Source organism: Trichechus manatus, unplaced genomic scaffold (genome assembly GCF_000243295.1).
Source record: "Trichechus manatus latirostris isolate Lorelei unplaced genomic scaffold, TriManLat1.0 scaffold00029, whole genome shotgun sequence".
NCBI classification, from domain to species: Eukaryota; Metazoa; Chordata; class Mammalia; order Sirenia; family Trichechidae; genus Trichechus; species Trichechus manatus.
Genome location: NW_004443965.1, coordinates 7,206,243 through 7,233,125, shown reverse-complemented (window position 1 = coordinate 7,233,125; position 26,883 = coordinate 7,206,243). Strand labels below are relative to the sequence as shown.

Genomic DNA, 26,883 nt, shown 5'->3' with positions numbered 1-26,883 from the left:
GGTTTCAGGTATACACCTTGTTGTACTGTGGTAATGAGGGCCTACACTGTTGAAATGGGCCCACACAGGTCTATGCAGGGGTGAAAGGCATTCAAAGTCTGTGGACCCCTTATGTCTGTGCCTAGGCAAAGGAGCTGTGCCTGCCCTGAGTACTTGGCTTAGGGGTGCTGGCAAATCATTTTTTCCTGTTTGTTAATTTGTTCCCTCTCCAAGGGAAGAGAATGGCTCAGGGTGCACGATGGGTTCTACTTCTGGCCCAGGGGATGTGGGAATCACTGAAGCTGGCTGTGACCAGGTGCAGAGTGGGGAGGGGGCAGGTAAATGGGAGAGAAGTTTTTCCCAAAAAGGATGTGTTTTGATCCCTGTTGTGCATTAGACCCATGTACTTATCTTTTGCTGACTGAGCACTGATTTTCACTAGTTCCGGAGGCTTGAGTAGACTCTCCACTGTTGGGTCTCTCTGGATGTGGAAAACAGGTCTCCAGCACCACTGCCTGCCTCACCTCGCATGCCAGACTGTCCAGCCTGCAGGGTGACAGTTCCTGCCATGTCAGGTCTGGCAACTCCTCACTGCTTCTGAACCATCTCTCCTTCCCCCTGCCGCTCAGTCTGATTCCTGAACTTTGTCTTTGATGTTCAGGGCTCCTAGATTATCATATATAGTTGATTCACTTGTTTTTTGGTGTCTTTGTTGTAAGAGGGACCACAGGATGCATCTGATTAGTCCGCCATCTTGGCCCCATCTGTGTGTGTCACACTGATCATTTTTAAGGTTTGTTTTATGATTTTTGGACGTCTATCACTTTGAGAATCAATTATTCTGTGATATTTGCAAGGCGGTTCACAAAGGAGTATCCAATGAACTCAGTGAATGACCAGCACATTTTGCAGCTGACAGCTCAGAATTTTCCATATAAAATGTAGGAGATGCAGACAAGATTTATGATTTTTATATTTTGCAATTTTTATTTCCAGTTCTGCATTCATAGTCACTCCCATGAGTATAGTTTCCTTTTCATGGTAACAACACAATGTATTTAATTTATATAGTTTTTTAAATAATTTTGTGTTGAAGGATTCACAAAATGCAGATGAGCACGTTCATTAATTTTCATGCTGCCTGACCACCTCCCATCACCACATAGAGTTGCAAACTGCAAAGCCTTTAACCAAAACAAGACTGCTCTCAAAGACAAAGGTAGGAAGCGTAGATTTCACAGGACACCAGAGTCATAATGTATAATTCCAGAGTGCCTGAACTGGAGACGAGGAAAAGTTAGGGGCCACCAATAGTCTCCATTTTCCTTTCTCGACAGTACCTTGCCTAGTGGCACAAACGGAGCCGGAAAGCTCATGTTACAACAGTACTTTCAGCTAACTGCCTTGTCCCCTCCAGCTTCTTGGGGCTCGAATTTCCATATCGAAGTTGCCTAATATCACCCCTTCCCGATCACTATGTTCATGTAACGTTTATACTTATATCCACACCTTATCGGTTCATTCATCCAAGCAGACACACATGGAGAGAGCACATTCGCAGATAGACGGTGTGTATGAGTGTCACCCACTGCAGCCCGCGCGGAAGCTGCGCTTTGTCTCCCTTTGGGGTCACCCACCACAGGAGCGGTAATCGTCAGGAAGGCACCTACGGATCCGGCCGCTTCCCACCCCGCATGCGTTCCGTTCCGCGTGTGCGCAGAGCTGGTGGAGGCAGGGACGTGGGGAAGCCCTGCTTCCCGCAGCGTCTGGTGGCAGGGACCGGCGGCAGGAGGCGGGGGGTGGGGTGAGGTGGGGGGCGCGGGGAGGGGGGCGACGCCCTTCCGTGCAGTGGCGAGGCGGGCGCGCTAGCCTAGGGTGTGGCCTCGCGGGGGCAGATTTCTCCTGGGTCACCAAGCTCTGTCTCTTCGGAAAGGGAAGGCTAGAGCTGGCGTCTTCAGCGCGCTGAGGGGTGAAATATTCCTGAGAACGCAAGCAAAAGTCTCGTGGCTTTCTTTATCTTTACTTATTTTTTAATATTCGGTAATTTCCCCAAAGACGCCACTGCCAATGTCTGCCTGTGAGTCTGGCTGTCTGACCCCAGATACCCAGCAAAGTTTTCCTTTGTTTGCTCTTGTTGCGCCCCAAGCTTCTCTCGAATTGTATGCCAGCGTAGAAGGAAAAAGAGTCAACCTAGCCCTGCCTGGTGGGTTCCCTGGAAGGTGAGTTAAAGTTAAAAAGTCAGTCCCAGAACTTGGAAGCTCCGATTCTTTCCCAGGGGTCCAGCCTTGTCTTGCATTCAGGGTTCCAGTGCACCTCGCGGGACTGGGAGCAGCAGCAGCCACGATGCATAACGCTCAATCACACTCTACGACTAATTAACGACCCTTCCCCTCACTCTTCCCGCTACTACAAACTCGGAGCCCCGACTTCTCCAAAAGTACCTGCCACTTGGGAGCGGCTCTCGCCCACTCCGCCCCCGCCCCTTCACGTCCCGGGTCGCAGCAGCGTATCAGCACCTCGCTTTCCCAGCCCCGGGCCGCCCGCCCCGCGCCGAGTCGTGCTCGGCGCCCGCCTCCCCCGCGCGGTGACCCCCTCCTTGCGCACCGCTAGTACTCAGGCTACGTCGCCGACCCGCACTGCAGCACCGGGGGGAGGAGGCAGGCGGAGGAGGGGAGGAGGACCGCAGCGTGCAAGCCCGGAGCCACTTTCCCGCCCCTCCTCTCGCCGCTGACACGTTCCGAGGAGTCACCATTCAGCAAGCTGCAGGAGAGAGTGGCAGACGGAGGAGGCCCCGGGGAGCGAGCCCGTGCGGCGGCGGCTGCATCGCTGACACCACCCAAAGCCGGCGTTCACTGGCGGCTGGAGCGGTGAGTGAGGGGTCTCAGCCAGCCGTGGCGGGACTTCCCGCGGCTGCTCGATTTCCCTTCCGGACCCGGAGGCCGTGCGCTGCAGCCTGGGGAACTTTTTGCAGCCTTTGCAGAAGCGCAACTTTGCTCTGCTTGCGCCCCGGGAAGCGGCTGCAGGTGTTTTGGGCTGCTCGGGCGGGAGCCTTTGCTGAGGCGGACTCGAGAAGTCGGGGTAGAGCCGAGGGAGTGACCCCCGTTTCGCCAGGTAGATCAGGGGATACGGATGCACTTTATCCCGGACTCCTGGGGGAGGAGGGTGGGCAGGAACGGGGATGCGGGGGCCGCACCTGCCTTTTGCAGGGACCTCCACGATTCTTTGCTTGAGCAGTCCGACGGGCAGGACGAAGCTGATTCAAAACAGCAGCCCTGAACCCCAGGGTCCCGTCCTATACTCCCACCCCAACCTTGTGCTCAACTTTTCGGCGGGGATCCCTCTGCAGACGTGCGGATGGCGGGAGAGCTGAGGCAGCCGCAGTAAGCGCTGCGGGAGCCGACAAGAAACCGTGAATTTGAAAACTATTTCTTATAAATTCCCTAAGCCCCTGCCTAGTGTCTGCGCTAAAGCAAGAGAGGGATGGAGAGCAGGGAAACCCGCGGGGTAGTGGTTCTTCGTAAATGCCTACACTTCACTACACTTATACGCGTTCATTCAGCAATAACCTATTCAGCGTCTACTGTGCGCCTGGCGCTTTGATACAGACCAGTTGGTGTGAAGCTGAGCGGCAGAGAGACCTATCATCAGTAAACAAACAACTGAGGTGATTTCAGATGGTGATGAGGGCTACGCAGGCGACCACCCAACCCATCTGGCCTTTTCGTCGGCGGTCTCTTCCCCTCCGCGTGGGTTCTAGAACAGGGAAAAGGGTTTTCTCCAGCGTGTTGTGGGAACCGCTCCCCGCTGGCCCACGACGAGTGCGGATTATGAGGATGAACTTGGCACCGGGCGGCGGGCACTCCGCCGCAGATGCACAACCCAGAGCATTTCTGCGGTCGTGCGGGGACCTCAGGCGGCGGGCGCGTGGGGGCGGAGGGGGGGGCTGAGTCATGGGGGCTGGAGGTGCAGCCTGGACGGCTCAAGCGGGGGGGCACTCGCGTCACCGGCTACGTGTGCGAGTGATGCAAATGCAGACCCGCGAGAGGCGGGGGGGGAGGGGGGGGGGAGGCGACCGACTCTCGATTTGGGAGCGCGGGTGTGCGTCAAAGGATCTCGAGTGATGGATGCCTGGCTGCGCAGCCGACGCGGCTAGCCGCGACCCCGCGGGGCCTTCGGGGGCGGGCGACGGCGCGGCATTGCTAGGAAAGACCAGCAGGGCCGGGGCTGTGGGATGCGGGGCGGGCAGACAGCTCCGCAGTGCGCCGCAGTGCCGGGAAGGTGCGGCAGCGACCGGGCGCTCCCCGGGGGACCGAAGAGACGGGGCGTCTTTTAAGCAGCCAAGATAGGGATGCCCTGGTGGTCTTCTCTCTCGCAGTCGTGCTCTCTTCATACTTAGCTGACAGCGCGAGAAAGTTGTTTCAGTTCAATTCTTACCCATAATCTTGGAGGAAAACTTGGCATGCATTAATTTTTTAGGTGTTCACTTATTTTTTATGGCAAGTTCCGGAAAGGTCTTGTGCTCGTGGCAAGTTTTCGTGTGGAAGCTTCGGTGTTGTGAAGTGTGTCAGGTTTCTGTGGTGCTAACCCAGCCCTTCTCCATTCTTCAGGATTTTTGGCAGGAGGCCTGGCCTCTAAGTGGGGCTTGAGAATGGTTTACCAAATAACGTGCTGCATTCTCTCTTTTTGTAACATAAAAAACATGTGTTAAAAACAGTGCTGTTAATGTATCCTTTGGGGGCAGTTAAAAAGCACATCCAACGTCCCATTCTATTTAGCAAATAAAAAGGCCCCGCTCTCTGAAACCCTAATGACAAAGTTCGTGTTTGTAGTGGCTTTGTTGAATGAACTTAAGTCTGCAGTATCTGTGGTAAAAGGAAAGAAACGGGCAGGGGGAAGAGGGGGAAGGGAGAAAGGTAGTCATCAAAGAGCCCAGACACAAAAATCCTGCCTGGTTCCCATTTTCCCAAATATTATGTCATCTTGGGCAAATTACATACCCTCTCGGGTTCTTCTCTCACGTTTGAGAAATGTGAAAAATACCTCTGACTAGCTCTTACTTACCTTACAGAGTTGTTTGAGGACCAAAGAGAAAATCTCAGAGAGCTTTCCAAATACAAATTCTCTATGAATGGATAATGTTATGAAACAAAGTCCCTGTAAGATAAAAGAAAACAATTTTATCTTTTAAAAAATTCTGGAGACCTTTCCCAGCACTGTTCCTTTAATGTAATTTGGCCTTCAAGGCCAGCAAATGCAGACAATAGACGTTTCCTAACAGTCTAATATAAAATCAAACGCTATTAGCTGCTGACTGTCTGGAGAAGTTAAAAAAAAAAAAAAAAGCTCGGGATCACATCTGAGTGTTTTTGGTGATGTAGTAAGGAAGCAATCATATTTATTTTTCATGATCCACTGACAGTGAAAGCACCTCCTGTGTTCTGAGCAGCAGACAAGCCTAAGAGCTTTTTGGTAACAATCCTCCTTGTCATTAACCCAATCATATTTCTTCAGTGTGGGAGTTGCTTCTGAAACAGGACACAATTCTCACCCTCAAGAAGATTAAGGCAAGGGCATTATAATATGCAAAATAACGCGTGATGACAAGTATAAGAAAATCCATTTCCTGTAATTAGGGATATTAGCTTTTATTCTTAGGTAAACTTGTCAATGAAATATTTCATGGGTAAAAATGTCTGATTGGTCAAAATGGCTTCTTAACCAGCTCACTATATTGTTATTCTTGTTACTCATAGGTAATATGTAATGGTAAATTACATATGTGATGGTATATTTTTTTGGAGAGTGAAAGTAAAAAATGTCCTTTTTATTCCATGCAGCTGCATCAGAGAAGCACCAGCGTGCTTGTAAAACAGACTGCTTGAAAGGGCAGCCACTTGGTTCCAAGTTGCTGAGGTTTCTGTCTGACCCCTGATTCACAGCATGCATAACAATGTCCATTTAAACACAAACTGATTATTTAGATGAAGTCTGTTTGCAAACCTCGGGGACCCAGCTGTTTGCAGCTTTGACACAGCATTGCTAAATTGCTTTTGTTTGTTTTTTTGCTTTGCTTTTTCCATCCCGGTGCTACTGAGCAACCAGTGTGTAATGTTGCAGTGGATTGAATTTGGAGCTCCTTGCTTTATTTTAGACAGGAGCCGTGGTGGTGCAGTGGTTCAAGTGCTCAACTGCTAACTAGATGGTTGGGGTTTGAACCCACCAGCTGCTCCACAGGAGAAAGATGTGGCACTCAGCTTCCATAAAGATTTCAGCCTTGGAAACCCTCCCTATGTGGCAGTTGTACTCTGTCCTGTAGGGTCACTATGAGTCAGAATCGACTCGTTGGGCAATGGGTTTGGTTTTTGTTTTCTTTATTTTTGACATTTGAGAATAACAATGAGGATGAGTTACTATTTTAATTTCTCCTGGAAATACGGCTTAGTGGGCTATAAAGACACCATTTAGTTTTATTGCAAACACCCGTTATAATTAGGGATGGTTTTGGTACTGGTTGCACATCATGGCTGCTTCTGTTGGGAAGAATTGAATAAAATGCATTAAATGGAGGGGGCAGATTGGGTGGCTTGGTTCTTTCTGGTTCTAATATTCTCTCCGTCCATGAAATACAGAAATATAATGATGGATTATATTTTAAATTTGCATTTTTCTTGTAGGTACAATATAGTAAGTGTTCTTGATGAACTTAACGTTAAAATTTTACATGGAGCTATGGGCTTAGTTTTTGTAAATAATCTTTTGATTTTGTATTATGCTATTAGGTGTATAAATTGAAACATTTTTAAAAGATCAAATTTGAAAAATCTCAGTTTAATACAAAGCAGATATTCAGATTAATTTTGGATGACATTTTAAATGTTTTCTGTTGGCCACCTAATATACATCATGCTTCCTCTGTCTTTTCCTGTGTACAGTATGTAATATAAAGGATTAAGACTGGTCCCTAACAACTTTATTGGTAGGCTTCAGTCTTCTCATAGCACTTGGGGCCTCTTACAATTCAAGAATACAGTGAGATTTATGACAAATTAGATCAAGTGTTAACAGGACTCATCCACGTGGGCTTGGCGTGGCTATAAAGGCAGAAACCAAAGCGAAATAAAAAGCTTTATTTAGTTGGCCAAGTAAAGGAGCACATGGGGACTCATGTCGCCAAGATGGCTCCTCAAACAATAGCTCAAGGAGTTTATATAAGTAAATTGGGTCTGGAATCTTCAGGAACGCCTCAAAGTGGAGTCAGCTTGCTGGTTGGTTTGGCCCAAAAACGCGTTCCGGGGGCGGTCGGTCTTCTGCGTTTGCTCAGTCTGAAGGAGGGGCTACAAAGATGGCGTTTGGCCCACATCCGGGGTGTAGATGGGGGTGTGTTTTTCGGCCTTTGACGTCAATAGGTCATCCAAAGGTCACCATCTTTGGTACTGCGCATGTCGGGCAGGCAAGACGTGGACCAAGACCAGTTTCGACTGGTCTTGAGACCCCAGTCTCTTGTTTTTCTCAACCAAGTTGGAACTGGAAGTACACCTAAGTAAGGAAGTAACTTAAAGCGTAGGGGGTTAGTTCCCATATAACAGAAGATGATGGGCACCAGCCCTTGCCTATTCAAGATGGTGGGCGGGCCGCCGGTCTCACAAGTGCTTTCTCTCCTAATTTGCCACTATTTTAAAATTCTATGAACTAGACTTGTAGAACAGCCAAATAGGACGAGTAGTTCTCAAAGACTTTTGTGCATCAGGCTTTCTTGGAGAGAATGTTCAGATGGAGATTTCTGAGCCTCATCCTAAACATTTTAACTTAGTGCTTCCATGGTAGAGCCCAGAATTTAGTTGGTTCTTTCTTTTTTAAAATATGATTCTTTTACTAATGCCTGTTTCTCTCACTAAAGTATGACTTCCTAGAGGCCAAGGACAAGAATAGGGATAGATTGTTACTGTTGTAGTTGTTTTGTCTCCCCGTGTGTCCTTGGTGTCTAAAATAGTTTCTGGGACATAACAAAAACCAAAACCCATTGCGGTCGAGTTGATCCCATCTCATAGCAACCCTATAGGACAGAATGGAACTGCCCCCTAGGGTTTCAAAGGAGCAGCTCGTGGATTCAAACTGGCGATCTTTTGGTTAGCAGCCGAGCTCTTAACCACTGTGCCGCCAGGGCTCCCTGGACATAGTAGGGGCTGAGTAGTGTCAAATAAATTATGGCCTGTTACAGAAAAACGGTATAAACATAGACAAGTTTTTTAATCTCTCTCAGCCTTATAGTTTGTGCGTGAAAAAGTGATTTTTATGTCTACTTTTTAGAATTGTGTGTGAAGATTAAATAGGGAAAATATACATAGAGTGAAGATTAAATAGGGAAAATATACATAGAGCTCCTAGCATGTTGCTTTGTAGGCACTGTACTTTAAAAAGTATTCTTTTCTCTCCATGTTTGCCTTGTAAAATGAGAGGATTCGTTTTTTCTTTTCAAGTTGTGGTAAACATATTAAAAAAACCAAACGCTTGCTGTCGAGTTGAGTAAATATATATGTACATATAAACCAAAACCAAACCAGTTGCCGTCGAGTTGATTCCAACTCATAGTGACCCTATAGGACAGAGTAGAATTGTCTCATACAGTTTCCAAGGAGGGCCTGGTGGATTCAAACTACCGGCCTTTTGGTTAACAGTCATAGCACTTAACCATTATGCCACCAGGGTTCCATATGTACATGTATATATAAAACAAAACGTTTGGCAATTCAACAATTTTATATTCACTGACATTGATTACATTCATCATGTTGTACAACCATTACCACTATTCTTTTCCAAATTATTCCACCATCGTTAACAGAAACTCAGTGCTCCCTAAGCAGTGACTTCCCCTTTCTCCCTCCTTCCCAACCCTAGTAAACAGTAACAAGCTTTGGTCTATATGAGGATTCATATTTAATATGTGAAACCCTACTTCCTTTTTATTATGCTGCAATCCTGGAAGCAGGCAAATGTTTTCTGCGTATTTACTAAATGCAAGGCACTCTGGTGGATTCAGCTGTGCAGATAAAAAGGTCCTGTTCTCAAAGAGCACGCATCTGTGGGTGGTAACACGTAGGGCTAGCTTCATGAGCATACGCTCTGTGCACCATCACATTCAGAAGGGCCCCGTGCTTGGTTTTATGCCCTGCTGCGGCTTCTTGAAATTTTTTGAACAGGTGGCCCAGCATTTTCATTTTGCACTGGGCCTTCAAATTCCATTGCTAGTCCTGGTAACCTGCCTGTATTTGTATACAGCCCCTGCGTGCAGAGCCTTATATTTAGTCTGCATAATGGCCCTGGGACTCTCATTACTCAGAGATCTTGTGAACTTTTCCCTAGTTGCATGGCTTGTAACTGACTGAAGCGAGTTTTATCAGACACTAGTAAAGTGTTCTGTCCACGATACCGTGCTTATCTTCACTTGATGACAACCACCCAGTGGGTCCAGACCTTTGGGTGAGCATCAGGAGTTTTTAAAGACTTATCCTTATGTCTCCTATTTTTGGGTCACTTCAATGGACTTTCCGTCCGCATTACTCCGCCTGCAATTCCTGAACAATTGGAGTTTGCGCTTCTGGGTCTGCCTTTGTAGGAACACCAAGCACACCAATAGCTTTTTATTGGATGCTGTCTCCTCCAGTAAGGAGCCCTGGTGGCACAGTGCTTCAATGCTCGGCTGCTAACTGAAAGGTTGGTGGTTCAGACCCACCAGCTGCTCCACGGGAGAAAGACCTGGCGATCTGCTGCCGTAAAGATTACATCCTGGGAAACCCTATGGGCAGCTCTACTCTGTCCTGTAGGGTCGCTAAGAGTTGGAATAAATTTGACAGCAGCGGGTTTGTGTGTGTGTGTGTCTGTGTGTGTGTGTTTAATCTCCTCCAGTATTCAGAGTGAAAAATCTGCAAATTCACACAAAGTAAATAGTGATGTTGGGAGGTTGAACTTTTTCTATGAGGACTGTCTGAGATGCTTTGTTCTTTAAATTACCCAGCTGAGTCACGCAGCATGGGAGCCTGTGCGGCAGGGAACAGCCATGCGTTTTGGCAGTTGGTAGAGAAGGTGACCCACTTTGTCGTTTCAAGCACTGACCAGCCTATTTTAAAATATACTCGTTTTTAATATCAGTTTTTAGTCATTCTCAGCATGCCCTTTTTCCTTTGTTTCATTTTTGTGGTTATGTGTGTTTGTATTTGAGAAGTGACATCCTAATAATTTCATGACATTATTTTCATGATTGCTTCACACAATTATTATTTTCAACATATGACAGCATGCTCCAATTAATGCACATTAAACACATTACCAACTGCATTGGACACAAAAGTAATTTTGGTATTAAGATTATTAGCTTTTGAAGTATTCCATCAAAGCTACTGACTGGGTTTCCTGTTGGCCACATCAGTGTGAAGGTATAAATATAGACCCACAGTAACATTCACAGTCATTTCTCTGGTTCTGTGAGTTTGTTGTACTGTGGTGGCTTGTGGATTGCTGGAATGCTGGAAGATATGTCACTGGTATTTCAAATACCAGCAGGATCACTTATGGTGAACAGGTTTTGGTAGAGCTTCCAGACTAAGACTAGGAAGAAAGTCCTGGTGATCTACTTCTGAAAATCAGGCAGTGAAAATCTTAAGGGTCACAACAGAATACTGCCTGACTTGTTTGCTTTGGACACATCATCGGGAGCAATCAATTGCTGGAGAAGGGCATCATGTTTGGGGCCAGCAAAGGTTGAGGGAGACCCTTGGAGAAATGGATTGGCATAGTAATTGCAACACAATGGACTTGAGCATTCTGGCAAACGAGAGGATAACACAGGGCCCAGCAGTGTGTTGTTCTGTTGTACGTGAGGTTGCCATGAGTTGGAGTTGACTTAGTGGCATCCATCAATCCATCCGTCCGTCCATTTATCCCTATCCTAATTGTGGGAATTCCCAGCCTACTTCAAAGGTTCCCCACTATTTCTGGGAATTCCTTAGGGGTTGCTTCTGCAGTCCTTGTCTATGGTTCCTGGTAGCACCATCACTGCATTGTTGCCGAACTTGTGTCCCAGTGTCAAGAATGTCTTGGCTCCAGTACTGTGGACTCTGTTGATGCTACCTTGTGCTGTTAATGTCCCTTGAGAGTTGGAGAATGTGTGATTGCATGGGGGCTGGTGAGAGAACACTTTGAATGACACACCGTCCTGAATTCACAATTAATTGGCACCATCCTGTTGTCCTAAGACCATAAATGATGGGTCTCCAGCTGCCCTTCACTTGGCATGAGCTCTTTTCCAGGAGACTTCTCGGTCTGTTCTTGCTAGCCATACTAAGATAAACCATCAGCATTTTGTACAGGATGTTCATTGCATCATTATTTACAGTAGTGGAAAATTGGAAACAACCTTGAATGTCCATCAATTAGAGGGTGATCAGATCAGTTATAGTTCAGTCAAACAATAAAATACTACACAGTCATTAAAAAGGGTGTAGCTATATGTACTAACAGGGGCAGTGGTGGTTCAGCGGTAGAATTCTCACCTTCAATGCAGGAGACTTGGGTTCGATTCCAGGCCAGTGCACTTCATGCACAGCCACCACTTGTCTGTAAGTGGAGGCTTGTGTGTTACTCTGATGCTGAACAGGTTTCAGTGGAGCTTCCAGACAAAGAAGAACTAGGAAGAAAGGCCTGGTGATCTACTTCTAAAAATTAGCCAATGAAAACTTTATGGATCACAGTGTTGGATCCCATTGTACATGGGGTTGCCAGGAGTTGGGGGCCGACTTGATGGCAGCTAACAACAATAACATATGTAATAACATATGAAGATTTTGAAGCTCTGTTATTAATATAAAAAATAACAATTGATCAAAATATGTGGTATGTTTCTATTAAAAAATTTTGAGGTACGTTAAAATGTCTGGGAGGATAGACCATACTGATATCTTTTGACAGTAAGATAGAAAGGACTTTACACTTTTTACTTTATATATTTCTGCATAGTTTGAGTTTTCAACAAGAAGTACATATTTGTAATTAAGGCACAAATAAAGGTGGTGAAAATTAATTTCAAGATGGCCCTGTGATGCTATTTCTCAAATATGTCTAAATGGTAATGTTTTAGTGGCCAAAAAGCAGTGCCAGTTTTTCTCATCGATTCTTTTTTAGTGGTTAAGTGTTTGGCTGCCAACCAAAAGGTTGGCAGTTCAAATCCACCAGCCGCTTCTTGGAAGCCCTATGGGGCAGTTCTACTCTGTCCAATAGTGTCGCTGTGAGTCGGAATCGACTCGACAGCAACGGGTTTTTTTTCCCCCACATAGGAAAGGTGATCTAAGTTGTGAGAACATAAATTATTTTGGTGCTCCATAAAACTATTTTCATTGTGAATGGAAAAAGAGACATACCTATAAACATTCAGTATAATAGCCCTTAAACAAGAACTGTTCATTACTGTTTTAGGTTATTAAAGCTGAGGCCCTCCCCTCACCCTCTCCACCCTCTGTCCTCAGTAAATCTTATGTGTCCGACAGCTGGCAAAAGCCTGTGTTAATACTCTGAATATTTTGCCTTTAGGGACATTTTTCATTCTACCGTGACTGGGTATTTGATGGGAATGGAGATCAACAATTTTTTATCTTCTCTTCCCATGGGCTTGGAATGCCGTTCCTCTCCTCCCGCAGGACACACCATTTATCCTCCCCCACCACCCCATGACCTATCCACATTTATCGATAGAAAGACTCTTGTCTGTGCTTTAAGCCTCAGCTTAAAAGTCGCTGTTCATGGGCCTTCAAGGCGAAATTCGAGCCCCCTTTCTCTGACTCCCCGAGCCTCTTGTAGCCACCGCTGTTGAAGTGTCTCCCTTTACCGTCTCCATGGCTACATTACATGTGTGTTCCTGCTAGGCTCTGAGTCACTTAAACCTCCAGGGAAGGGGCCAAGGCATTGAGATCTTTATAACCCTTAGTGCTGGATACATGGGGGCTGAAAATATTTTCACACCTTTTTTATTGGAGTATAATATGCAGAGAGAAAAGTGTACATATTATAAAGATATAGCATAAATTGAACACATATCTTTAACCAGCATGCAGATTATGAAAAAGAATATTTCCAGGACCCCAGAAACCCCTCACTACCCTTTCCAGTCGCTAACCATCTTCCACTAGCCTGACTTCCGGCCTCTGGAGGTGCTGAACAAGTTCTCACTTTCCTGCTCTGATGCCTATTTTTCCACCTCCATGATCTGGGAACATGCTTGGCAGAGCCTTACACTGCCAGTGCATGTGAGAATGCCATGACTATGCCCAGGATGCTGTCTCTAGATGCCCAGAACTTCCAGTCTGCAGGGTGCCGTGCAGAGGCAAAGAAATGTCCCTAATTTGTCCCACACGTGGTTGTCTGAGCTGCAAAGCAGCTCTGGTTGTAACCTGAATCTAAGTCTCTCATGAACAGTTCTGTCATTTGACCTTCACCTCTTGTCCAGAATCTCATGAAATCACTCTTAATAAACAGTTCTATAGATTCAGGCCTTTATACTTCTAACCCTTTGAACTTGAACCCATTCCAGGGGGTCAGAAAGCAAGGAAGTTCCTTCCGACACGTCTCCAAATTCTTCTATCAGCTGACTTCTTGGCCCAGTGGTCTGGTTGGTTAATATGCGGTCCCTTCATCCCTCTTTATATTCTAGATATTCTTAAATCTTTATCATTAGACCAAGAAAACTCACTGGAGAGCCCTGGGCTTCCCTCAGATCTTTTCCCTTGTAGACTTTCTTCTGAGGAGCCCTGGTGGCACAGTGGTTATAGCATTCTACTACTAACTGAAAGGTGGCGGTTCAAACCTTCCAGCCACTCTGCAGGAGAAAGATGTGGCAGTCCGCTTCTCTAAAGACTATAGCCTTGGAGACTCTATGGGGCAGTTCTACCCTGACCTATAGGGTTGCTATAGGTGAGAATCAACTTAACAGCAGTAGGTTTGGTTTTTCGAGTCTGGACTTGCTTCTAATGAATTTCCCTTTGGCATATCTCCTGTAAGAAGCAATCATAGGAACTTTCTGTATTTATTCAAAGGAGGCTACTGGTTATATCAACCGTTGTCCTATTTATTAAGATCTATGCAGGAAATGTCTTGGAAATTTCAGTATTATGAAAAACTGTGATTCTCCCAAGCACTGACTTGTTTTATTAATTGGATTTATGGAGGTATAATTTACATAAGTAAAATGCATAGATTATAAGTGTGTAGTTGCTTAAGTTTTAATGAATGTATGCATCCATGTAACCAGTAGTATATGTCCATTCCTTAGAAAGTTCTCTGTGCCTGTTTCTGGGCAGTTCCTCCTCCCCCAGAGATACTGTTCTGATTTCTATCACCAACGATGAGTGTTACCTACACCTGAAGTTCATATAAAGGGAATCATACAGTATATATTTTTGTGTCTGCTTTCATTCTACATAATATTTTTTAAAAGATTCATGATGTTGTATCAATAGTCCATACTTTTTTATTGCTGAATTATATGAATATATGAATTTATTATATGAATATTTGACAATTCATTTATCTGTTTTCCTGTTTGAGTTGTTCCCAGTTTAGGACTATTATGAATAAAGCATCTATGATCACTCTTATATGTGCCTTTTTTTAATTTTTTTTTTGTGGCTATATGTTTTGATTTCTCTTAGGTAAATACCTAGCAGTGGAATGGTAGACAATTGTAAGAAACTGCCAAACTATTTTCTAAAGTAGATGTATAATTTTACACTCCCACCAGCAATGTATGAGAGTTCCAGTTGCTCCATGTACTCTACAACATTTGATGTTGTTAATCAGTGATTTTAATTTTCGTTTCCCTGATGACTAATGATGTTGAGCACCTATTCATGTATCTTCGTTCATGTATTTGTGAAGAGTTTTTGTGTTACCCATTTGAAAAATTTGGCTTGTTTTGTACATTCTGGATATAAATTTTTTGTCAAATATATGAATTTTAAATATTTTATCCTAGGCTGTGCCTTGCCTTTTCATCATCTTAATGGTGTCTTTTTATGTGCTTAAGTTCTTACTTTTGATGAAGTCCACTTTGTCAATTTTTTCTTTTATGGTTAGGTTTTTTTTGTGTGTGTGTGTATTATTTAAGAAATGTTTGGCAAACTCAAAATCAGTAAGATTTTCTTTTGTATTTTCTTCTAGAAGTTTTATAGTTTTAGCTCTTCCATTTAGATTTATGATTCATCTCAAATTAATTTTTGTATGTGGTATGAAGTTGGGGTGGAAGTTCATTTTTTTCTGTATGGTGACCCTCCTGTTTCAGTACAAATTGTTGAAAAGACTTTCCTTTTTCCATTGACCTGCCTTGGTGCTTTTGTTGCAAATCAATTAATTCTCCATGTGTGGGTCTAATTCTGGATTCTCTATTCTGTTCCACTGATCTGTTTGTTTATCGTTACACTAATTCTACACTTTCTTGATTACTGTAGCTTTATATAATAAGTTTTCAAACCAGAAAGCATAGATCATCCAACTTTGTACTATTTTCCAAGATTTGTTTGGCTAGTCTAGATCCTTAGAAAGCCCATAAAATTTTAGAATTAGCTTGCCAATTTCTGCAAAAAAGCCTTCTGGAATTTTGATTGTGATTGAATTGACTCTGGAGATCATCTTAACAATATTGACTCTTCCAATCCATGAACATTGTGTATGTCTTCATTTATTTAAGTGTCTACTTCCTTGAGGGTAGAGCATCTACATAAATTATTTGGAATTCTTCTGCGCTGGGATTTGCCTGTTCTTCTCCATTTGTTTATTTAATAATTTGTTCATATCATTATGGACTCATGGATATTAATTTTATACTTTGGAGTATAATCTAATACTATATGCTATGCTCAAATTGTTTCAGTTTTGGCCATTAGAACAATTGGTCCCTGTGTCCCTTTGATATGTCACACCATTTTTTTGTTTGTTTGTTTTTTAGTAGTTCCTTACTTTCATACACTACAAGAGGCTCATCTTCCCCATTCTAGAATCAGCTGTATCTCCAAGGAGCCCTGGTTACTTTTATGGGAGAATGAGATTAGAAACCATGATTTGGGTGCTAAGTGTGCTCAGTGCTACTGAGGTGTCATCGCTTCTAGGCCTTCTTAGATGACTGAGCAAGGAAATATATGTTTGTATACCAGTCTGTGTATATACACATATCCATAAATATTTCTATATGTAACATCTCTCTCTGTATAGATACATTTCTATATGTATCTATATTAAGCTAAGTGAATTCATACTGATATCTTTAACTCTAATCCATCACCTCATAAATTATTCTAGCTTCCTTCCCTAGCTTATCTGTAAATTTTTCTCCAATAGTGAGAAATCTTGCACCCATCTTCTGCCATCCATTTATTTAATTGCTCAATTCCAATATACATGTATAGCAGTATCAGAATTATTAACCTGTATCCCTATGGGAAACAACTTTATTAACTAGAGTACTGTGCTTATGTATAGTTTCTTTTGCCTTTCGTCTTACAGACTCCATTCATTTCCAGAGTTATTTAGATCAGTACCTTTTCCTTCCACTCCGTTCAATGGAGTTCCTTCATACATTTTTCAATACAGTTAGATTGTTTCGTCACATTCTGCATTCCATTCTGTGATCCCCCAACCACCTAAATGATTTTTTTTAAATTGGCATATGTTAAGTTTCACTCTTCGTGCTGTAAAATTCTATAGTTTTGACAAATGCATAATGTTGTGTATCCACCATTACAGTATCATACAGAGTAGTTTCACCGCCCTAAAAATTATCTGAACTTCACCCATTTAACCTTCCTCAAAAATCCCTGGCAAACACTAATCTTTTTACCATCATTATAGTTTTCCCTTTTTCAGAATGTCATATAATTGAAATTGTACAGTGTATAACCTTCAGAGATTGTCTTTTTTTCACTCAGCATAATTTTCTTCAGATTTGTCCATGTTGTTGCATTATCAATAGTTCATTTCTTTTTATTGCTGGATAATATTTCATTGTATGGACATTCAACAGTTTGTTTATCCATTTACATACTGAAATACATCTTGGTTGCTTCCAGTTTTTGATAATTTTGAATAAAGCTCCTGTAAGCATCCACATGCAGGTTTGTATGTGACATAAGTTTTCAAATCAGTTGTGTAAATCATGCAGGGGGTGCAATTGCTGAATTGTAGGGTAAGACTATGTTTAACTTTGTAAGAAACTGCCAAACTGACTTTCAAAGTTGCTGTTCCATTTTGCATTCTCACCAGCAATGAGAGTTCCTGTTACTCTACATACTTGCCAGCAGTTGATTCTCAGGTTTTTGGGTTTTAGCCATACTGATAGATGTGTAGTGATATCTTTGTTGTTTTAATTTGCATTTTTCTAATGACAAATAATGTTGAGCATTTGTTAATATACAGATTTGTTATCTGTATTAGTTTCTTGTGGCTGCCGTAACAAATTATTGCAAACTTGGTGGTTACTCATAAGCTCAGTCAAAGTTTCCTATGGATTCTAACAACTTTAGAAAGTCATAAGACATTATCTGAAGATCTTCTAAGGGTATTTATGAATTATTTAAGATGCAGTCCTATTTCATTAGAGCATGGAAGACCAGTTGCCTGTGGTTATATACAAGTTTTGTTTTTGTTTTTAACTCATTATTTCTTTTCTTTGCCATTCAATAAGAGTCCTAAAAAATATCAGGACACTAGTATCTACATAGAATAACCAATACATTTAATTAATTTAAAAAATATCTAAGTAATAAAAGCCAGGTTTATCAAAAACACCAACTCTTTTGAAAGTAGAAAGTTGATGAAAATAAAGGACTCTTGGGCTTGCCTTGGGTCTGTGGGTTATTCAATGCTATATATATTTATAATCTAAAAGGATAAGTGAACTATGGTTTGAATTTTGATGACGAGTTTTATTTTGTGAAAACCATGAGCCTCCCTCAGTCTTTATTACATCTCTGCCAGCATTTACATTAATCTGTCAGGCTGTAGCAGTTCTTGAATGTTCAGTCCCTCAAGGTGATTAGTGGGGAGTGAGCTCATAGAAATCCACATTGTTATGTTGTGTTGGAGTGGTTTTCTGATACCCAAAAACTCATATGACAAGTGACTCAGTGCTGCATGTTTACATAACAAGGGCTAAATTTTATCTTTTCCTTGGATTCTACCCATTCCGTCTTTATCCTAGTACCCATTTACTCCCTGTTTAACGTCTTGAATTTCTCATTGGCTTTTTCCATTCCTACTTTAACCTACTTGCCTCCTCTGTGCTGAAAAACAGAAAACAATCTCATTTGATGTATCAGACAGTTACTCCATGCTGCATAACTAACCATTCTAAAAGTTAGTGACTTAAAATAACAATCATTGTTTCTCATCCATGCCTCTGTGGATTGGCTGGGGCCTGGCTGATCTAGGTTGAGCTTGGTTGGATTTTCTCTAAGCTGCAGATTTTGTTCCAGTTTGTCATCCTCCTTGGAAAAATAGGCCACCCAGAGCACTTTTTTTTTCTTTTTTTTAAAATTGTGCTTTAAGTGAAAGTTTACAATTCAGGTCAGTTTCTCATACAAAAATTTATACACACGTTGCTATGTGAACCTAGTTGCTGTCCCTATACTGTGACAGGACACTCCTCCTTTCCACCCCGGATTTCCCATGTCCATTCAACCAGCTTCTGACCTCTCTGCCTTCTCATCTTACCTCCGGACAGGAGCTGCCCGTTTAGTCTCATGTATCTACTTAAGCTAAGAAGCACACTCCTCATGAGCATCACTTTATGTCCTATAGTCCAGTCTAACCAGAGCATATTTTTTGCATGGAGATGGCAGGTGTGTGAGCTGGACCTGCCTGCAGAAAAGGTATATCTGTAGAGAACGCATAAGCCTTTATCATAATTTCACCTCTGAAGCTCATCTGAACCCCAAGCCATCTTGAGGCTTGGACTGAGGAGGCATTGAATTTTTACCTGGCTGCTCTAACCTTGATTATCAACTGGTAAGACAGACCTGGAGATGTGCTTCAAAAGGTCACAGCCTTGAAAACCCTATGGAGCAGTTCTACTCCGTACACATGGGATTGCCATAAGTCAAAATTGACTTGACAACAACCTACAAGAAAAGGGAAGCTCAGGAGAGAGAAGAAACAAGCAGATGTGTTCAAAGATGGCTGCTTCAGCAACCGAAGGAGATGCCCAGTAGGAATCTGGTGGTTTCTTTTCTAACCCTGTTTTTAAAAGTCTGTTTTTCTTTCTCAGAGGCAACTGTCAGGCTTCTGTAAAGACGGTCTTTACAGACCATGCCAGGGTCTTCTGAGAGTGGGGATAGAAGCCTCCCTGAATTGCTTCCAGAAGAGACACTCACAAAAGAGGGAGTGGAAGCTTGGTGATCTAACTGGTCTGTAAGTTCAAGGATATGAGGATTTTCCTATCAACTGAAACTGATTTGAGGGTTATTCAGAAGAAATAAAAGACATCGTGAGAGCAACCCAGGACTGAATATTATATACTGCTGTGTGTGCCTTTTTATCTGAAGTTGAAGTATTGATAAGGGCATCACATTCTTTTATCTGTAGCGTGCAAAAGACATTATTGTTGGGGCACAGCTTGCATCTTTATTGATAAATACATTACAGCTAATTGTTTTCCCAAACATTCATTACTGTGAATTTGATCATGACTGCCTTTTGGGATACAAATTTATGTACACAAGTAGATCTGATTATATTCAAGGGCAGTGAATGCAGAAAAAGAAATTCTCCTGCTTCCCAGCAAGGCTGAGGAAAAAAAAACAGTGATCAATGTAATTGAATGTCAGCCTTATGAATACAGGTCATCGTGTACCTGCAGTTTTATTTAGCGTCCGGAGAATGACGTGATTCTTCTTAAAGGCTGACACTATATTGGTCATGGAAGATTTGGAAGCATTTGAGCTCTGCCTAAATTGCGCCCTGACGGAGACCTGAGCCAAAAAGTAAAGGGGTCTTTTTCAGTGACTAAACTAATTCGTTGCTCCCAAATGTTTGGTATTACACACACTTTCATTATTACCATATTGCACAGTTGCTGGGTTGATTATTATATTGGATATTTGGTGTAATATCATATTCTGTTTAATACAGCTCCCAAATAAAATGAAAAATAACAGTTCATGCTATTTGTGTGATCTGCTGGCTTAGAGTTTTTTTTTTTTTTTTTTTTAATACTTACTAAATGATTTTGAAGTTGGGTGCTGCAAAAAAAAAAAAAAAAAAAAGATGAGGAAATTTCTTTGCCTAAGATTATTACGGTGCAATAAAGTGTTTACCAAGGAGCCTTGATGGCTCAACGGTTAAGTACTTGGGCTGTTAACCTAAAGGTTAGCAGTTCAAACCTACCCAGCGGCTCTGTGAAACTATAAGCCTAGAAAACACTATGGGGCAGTTCTGCTCTAATGCATGGGGTTGCTATCAGTTGAAATCAACTTGACAGCAATCAACAATAACAAAAAAGTGTGTACCTGAGCTCTTTGGGGGTCTAGTGATGCTTCTGAGTTACTTATATGAACCATCCTCTTGCCATATTGATGCCTTTCTTTTGTTTGTGTGTGTGTGTGTGTGTGTGTGTGTGTGTGTGTGTGCGTGTGTGCGCGCGCGCCTTGCCGTCATTCCTCCAGCTGGTGGAAATGGGTGGTGATGGGTCATGACATCTTCACTTAGGAAACCATGACAGTGTTAACTGCCCTCTTAGGGTCTTCTGATCACATTGTGCTTTTCTGCTTAGAGAGATTTCCTTCTTCCCTCAGCAGGATAACTAACTACTGATTTTCGATGTGGCTGACATATGACAACACAAAACTCATAATGGCCTTCACTGTCTGTTTGACTGGCAGCATTGGGAATTGGGATGTCTAACTTTTCCCTGTAACAACTTCAGGCCAACCTTTGTACTTGTCCGCAGTCTGAAGGCTGTTTCGGTTTATATTTAAGATAGTTCAGCTTACCTTCTAGAAATGGTGAGAGAGATTTATAGTGCATTTTCTGATCATACCAGGTTTCCCTTGTTTTCATCCAAGCTGAATTTCTCTCTCAAAATTCCAAACTTAATTCTAAGAATCAGTGTGTGTCTCTCTGTGTATGTTCCTTAGGTTAACAGATAACACTGAGAGTTGGTTCTCAGATGTGAATTCTGGCTCTCATATGAATTAAAAAAAATTATTGTGCTTTAGGTGGAAGTTTACAGAGCGAATTAGTTTCCTATTTGATAATCTGTACATAAAGTATTCCATGACATTGGTTGCATTCCCCACAATGTGTCAGCACTCTCCCCATTTCTGCCCTGGATTCCCCGTTTCCTTTCATCTGGTTTTTCTACCTCTTCCCGCCTTCTCATCTTTGCTTTTGGGCGAATGTTGGCCTTTTGATCTTGTATAATTGATGATTCTAAGGAACACATTCCTCTCAGTTGTTATTGTTATTTTATGGGCCTGTCTATGGTTTGGCTGAAAGCAGTCTCTGGGAATGGCTTCAGGTCCAGGCCAGAAGGGTGTCTCAGGGCCATGGTCTCTGGTGTTTTTCCAGTCTCTGTCAGACCAGTAAGTCTGGTCTTTTTTGTGAATTTGATTTTTTGTTCTACGTTTTTGTCCCACTGGGTCCGGGGCCCTCTGTTGTGATCACAGTCAGAGATGTAAATTTTTAAAATGTGTCAAAAGTCCCTAAATGTCAGGAAAATGTGATATTTTATTTGTAAAATGCTCAGTGAACATTTATAATGCCAATTAACGCTAATATTAGTAAATGTTTCCTAGCTTTGTTAAATATTAGGTTAATAGGAAAAAGAGTTTTAATAATAATAATGATGATGTTTATTATTTAATTTTGGTTCATGTAAAGTTGTTTTTTAACTCAGCTGGAGGTCCAATTTGGCTATTTATTTGTTTATTGGTTTATTAGCTCATAAGTTACAGATATGCTAAATAAAGTAAATGTGGCTTACCAGGATGGGATGAGAACTAGCATCAAAGCTACATTTAACCCAGTTTTGCACAAGCCATTGTCCTTAAGGGATACTCTTTCCTGTGGGATAATGAAAGGTCCTGGAATTTATCCTGGAGTTAAGAAGACAGACAGGTGATTTCATAACCTTTTCTTCTCTGTATAACAGGAAATAAGAGAAAATAGACCTGAGTAGATAATTGAAATATATTAAAAAGTGAAACAGAAATTTCTATTCAGTTTTAGTGAAAAAATTGGCTATCTCCCTTGTGCAAGGTATACGCTATGCTCATTAGGAGAAATGAGTTGAGTGGGATATGCATGCGACCTCAAAAGGCATACAGTGGTGAGGGAAAGCTCGGACATATTGCATAGGAGTACTAGAAAACAGAGTGTGAATTCAGTAAAAGCAGTCCAAAACTCTGGTGGTTTGAAGACAGCAGTAGGACATTTACTTAAGCCAAGATTTCTCAACTACAGCACTACTGGCATTTGGGTCTAGTCAAGTCTTTGTTGTGGGGCTGTCCTGTGCACTGTAGGATGTTTAGCAGCATCCCTGGCCTCTACCCTCTGTAGGTGCCAGTAGTATTTCCCCCTCCAGTTGTGGCAATCAGAAATGTCTCCAAACATTGCCAGATGTCCCCTGGGAGTGTCTATAAAATTGCTCCCAGTTGAGAACCACTGACTTAAGGTATAAAGAAAACTTCAAAAGAAATGGTGTTTGAGCTTCAGGGCAGAGCCAACATGGTGCTATAGACAGATGCACCACGCCATCCCACCACAGCAAAGACCCGAAAACTAAGTCCTGAAAACTAAGTAAAACAAAGACAAACGTCAATCCTGGAATCCTAACCGTCAAATGAAGAGATAAAGAATTCAGCCAAGTACCGTATGGAATAAGAAACTGACAGAGAACAGACAGCTAGGAGAGATATGAGTGGAGGTCCTGTATCAGCTAACGCAGCACAGATTCGCCATCTTGGACTCCTGTTGGAGATCGGTGGACAGGGAGTACGGGAAAGCAGCTTCATGGAGCTCCCAGCAGGAGACAGAGCACCCAGTAACCAGCGATACACAATTTCCCACCCTCTACCCTTCTTGCCCCTGCTCGGCCTCCACTGCTTCTTAGCTGGCTGCGATCAGGCTGGGAGGAACTGGCTCCATGCCACTTGGATTCACACTGTTCACACAGGCCAGCTCCTTCAGTGTCATTTCGACGTTTCTGGTGTTGCTTTTTTCAGCTTCTTTTGATCTCTTCCTTGCCTCTCACCTTCCTTTCCTTTCTCTCGAACACCTGGTTCCGTGTGCCATCTTTCCTTCTTCTTGACAAGCTGTGAAGCGCCGCTCCGCTGGGGAACTGCTTCCCTCATCCATGCCACCACATTGGTGATATTCCCGGGGCTTTTTTTGTTTGTTTTTGTTATGTTTTCTTTGTTTGTTTTCTTTTTCTTTTTGAGGCTTGGGAGCCCCTTCTAGCCAGGCTGTACTGCACAGCTTGGGAGCCACTGCCCCGGTCTCTGCAGCCACACCAGTGGTATCTCTGGGGGCATTTCTTTTTCTTTTTTCCTTTTTGTCTTTCTTCATTTCTCAGTTTCTCATCTCTCTATACATACCTTCTTTTCCTGTCTCCTGAATACCTGGTGCTGTGTGTCATCTCTGCTGCTTCTAGCCAGGCTGTACTGTGAGGCTTGGGAGCCACTTCCCCAGTCGGTGCAGCTGCACGGTGATATCCCTGAGAACTTTTCTTTCTTTTTTAATTTTTTTTTCTTTTTTGTTTCTTCATTTCTCATTTTCTTATTTCTCTCTACTTGACTTGTTTTCCTGTCTCCTGAATACCTGGCACCGTGTGCCATCTCTGCCACTTCTAGCCAGGCTGTGCTGCATCACTTAGGAGCAACTTCGCCGGTCTGCACAGCCGTGCTGGTAGGATACCTCGTGGCCTTTCCTTTTTTTAAAATTTCTCATTTATCTTTTCTTGTCTCTTTTCCTTTTTTCTTCATTTCTCAGTTTTTCATCTCTATCTACTTTCCTCCCCTTCCCGTCTCCTGAACATCTGGCTCTGTTTACCATCTCTGCCCTTTCTAGACAGGCTGTGCCCTGAGGCCTGAGAGTCACTTCCCCAGTCACCGGTGGGATCCCTGGGGGCATTTCTTTTTCTTTTCTTTTTTAAAATGTTTATTTATTGATTGTTTTCTTTTTGTTTCTCTCCATTTCTCAGTTTTTCATCTCTCCACTCTAATGGCAAGCTCCCTCAACAATTTCTGTTTTGGTTTGTTTCATTTTGGCTCCTGTTTCTCTCTTCTCTCTCTCTCTTCTTTCCCATACCTGTCTTAGCTCTAGACATCACAACATCTCCCCTCCCTGATGACTACTTTCACCACGCGCTGAACATCACACCCCTGAGTGGCACAGGCACCACCTACTGGAACCTGCCCTGCACTGACGCCCAGCCTGCCCTGTTGGTCCCAGTAGGTGCCACAAACAACCCATCCCAGCCCCTCCCCTTCAGCTGGACCTGCCCTGCTGCACCATAGCTGAGCAACTGGCCCTGCTCATTGAACAAGGAGGTGAAAAGTATCATGCACACAGATGAGCAAACAATGAATAATACAGACATAACCAAATAAAAAAGCAGGATGAAACAAATCTACAATCAATAAACAAAGAAAATAACTACTGAATGTCCCGAAGACAGCAGACAATATCAAAACATATACAAAACAAGACAGGATGGTTCCAGTAGGCATCCAAAATAAAACACCAGATGACTTTCCAGTAGAAGAAAAGGCACTAGAACTACCTGATAGGGAATTCCAATCTCTAATATTCAGGGCTATCCAAGAGTTGAAGCAAAAAGCAGACAAAATGAGGAAAAAATAGACAAATTCGTGGAAAAGCAGACAAAATCACGGAAAATACAGACAAAAAAATGGAAGAATTCAGGAAAATAATACAGGAACAAAAAGCCAAAATAAATTCACAACTTGAAATCATATGAAAACAAAAATTAGAAATCCAAAAGATGCACAAGATTTCAGAAATGGACAGTGTCATAGAAGGGCTGAGGAGCAGATTTGAAACAATGGAAGACAGGATCAGCGAAATTGAAGACAAACACTTGAATACAACTCTGAGGAAAAATCAGAAAAAAGAACGAAGAAAAATGCAGAAACCCTGAGAATCATGTGGGATACAATCAAAAGCAAAAATTTGGGAATGATCAGAGTCCAGAACGGGGGAGAAAATGGAAAACACAGAGAAGATCACTGAAGAATTGCTGACAGAAAACTTCCCAAATATCATGAAAGATGAAAAGCTGACTATCCAAGAAGCTCAACGAACCCCATATAGGATAGACCCCAAAAGAAAATCACCAAGGCATATCATAATCACACTTGCTAAAACCAAAGACAAACAAAGAATCCTGAGAACAGCTCGAGAAAAACAAAAAGTCACAAACAACGGGGAAACAATAAGACTAAGCTCTGATTACTCAGCAGAAACCATGCAGGCAAGAAGGCAATAGGATGACATATATAAAATCTTGAAAGAAAAGAATTGCCAACCAAGAATAATATATCCTACAAAAGTCTCATTCAAATATGATAGTGAAATTAAGACATTTCTAGATAAACAGAAATTAAGAGAATATGTAAAAACCAAACCAAATTTACAAGAATTATTAAAGAGAGTCCTTCAGTTTGAGAACAAACATCAGGCAACAGCCTAAATCTAGGACACAAGATCACGCCAGCCAGATACCAACCTAGGAAATGAACTGTCAAGGACTATTCAAAACCAAAAGATTTACAACAATGAACCAGAGAGGTTAATCTGTATATATCAACAATGTCAGATCAATAAAAGAGGGAATAAGTGGTGTAGGTGTAGAACTTTCTAATGGAGAAGAAGGCAAGGCAATATCAAGTAATAATAGACTGGTTGAAAACTAGGAAGATACGGGTAAATTTCAAGGTGAACACAAAGAAAGGTAACAAACCTACACATCAAAATAAATAAGAAAAACATAAAGTCTCAGTAAAAACAATCTATAAAAACAAAGTAAATGAAAAAGAAAATCCACAAAAAAGAATTCAGCACGGGAGAGTAACAGGAACAAAGAAAACATCTGTACCACAAAAAAACCACTACAAAATGACAGTAATAAACTCACACCTATCAGTAATTGCACTGAATGTAAATGACCTAAGTGCACCCATAAAGAGACAGAGGGTGACAGAATGGATTAAAAAACAAGATCCGTTAATATGCTGTCTACAAGAGACACACCTTAGAAACAAAGATGTAAATTTACTAAAAATCAAAAGATGGAAAAAAATATATCAAGCAAACAGCCACCAAAAGAGCAGAAGTGACAATACTAATCTCAGATAAAATAGTCTTTAAAACAAAATCCACCATAAAAGACAAAGAAGGGCACTATATCATGATTAAAAGGGTGATCCACCATGAAGACATAACCATAGTAAACATCTATGCACCTAATGACAGGATTCCAAAATACATAAAACAAACTTTAACAGCACTGAAACGAGAAATTGACAATTCCTCTACAATAGTAGGAGACTTCAACACGCCACTGTTGATAAAGTACAGAACATCTAGAAAGAAACTCAACAATGATACAGAAAATCAAAAGGGCACAGTCAGACAACTTGACCTCATAGACATATATAGAACCCTCCACCCAACAGCTGCAAAGTACACATTCTTTTCCAGTGCACATGGAACACTCTCCTGAATAGATCATATCTTAGGCCACAGAGCAACCTTCATCAAAATCCAAAACATTGAGATAATACAAGTATCTTTTCTGACCACAATGCCATCAAAGTAGAAATTAACAACAGGAAGAGCAAGGAAAAAAAA

At 42.3% G+C, this 26,883-nt stretch overlaps 1 protein-coding gene across 1 annotated transcript in view; it reads left to right on the top strand.

Moving 5' to 3' along the window:
- Positions 1-2,741: 2,741 nt before the first annotated feature.
- SV2C (synaptic vesicle glycoprotein 2C) overlaps positions 2,742-26,883 on the top strand; it is a 271,512-nt gene continuing 247,370 nt past the window's right edge. Inside the window, exon 1 of the mRNA XM_023729500.1 lies at positions 2,742-2,846. The gene's annotated coding sequence lies outside the window, so the exon portion shown is untranslated. The remainder of the gene's footprint in view (positions 2,847-26,883) is intronic.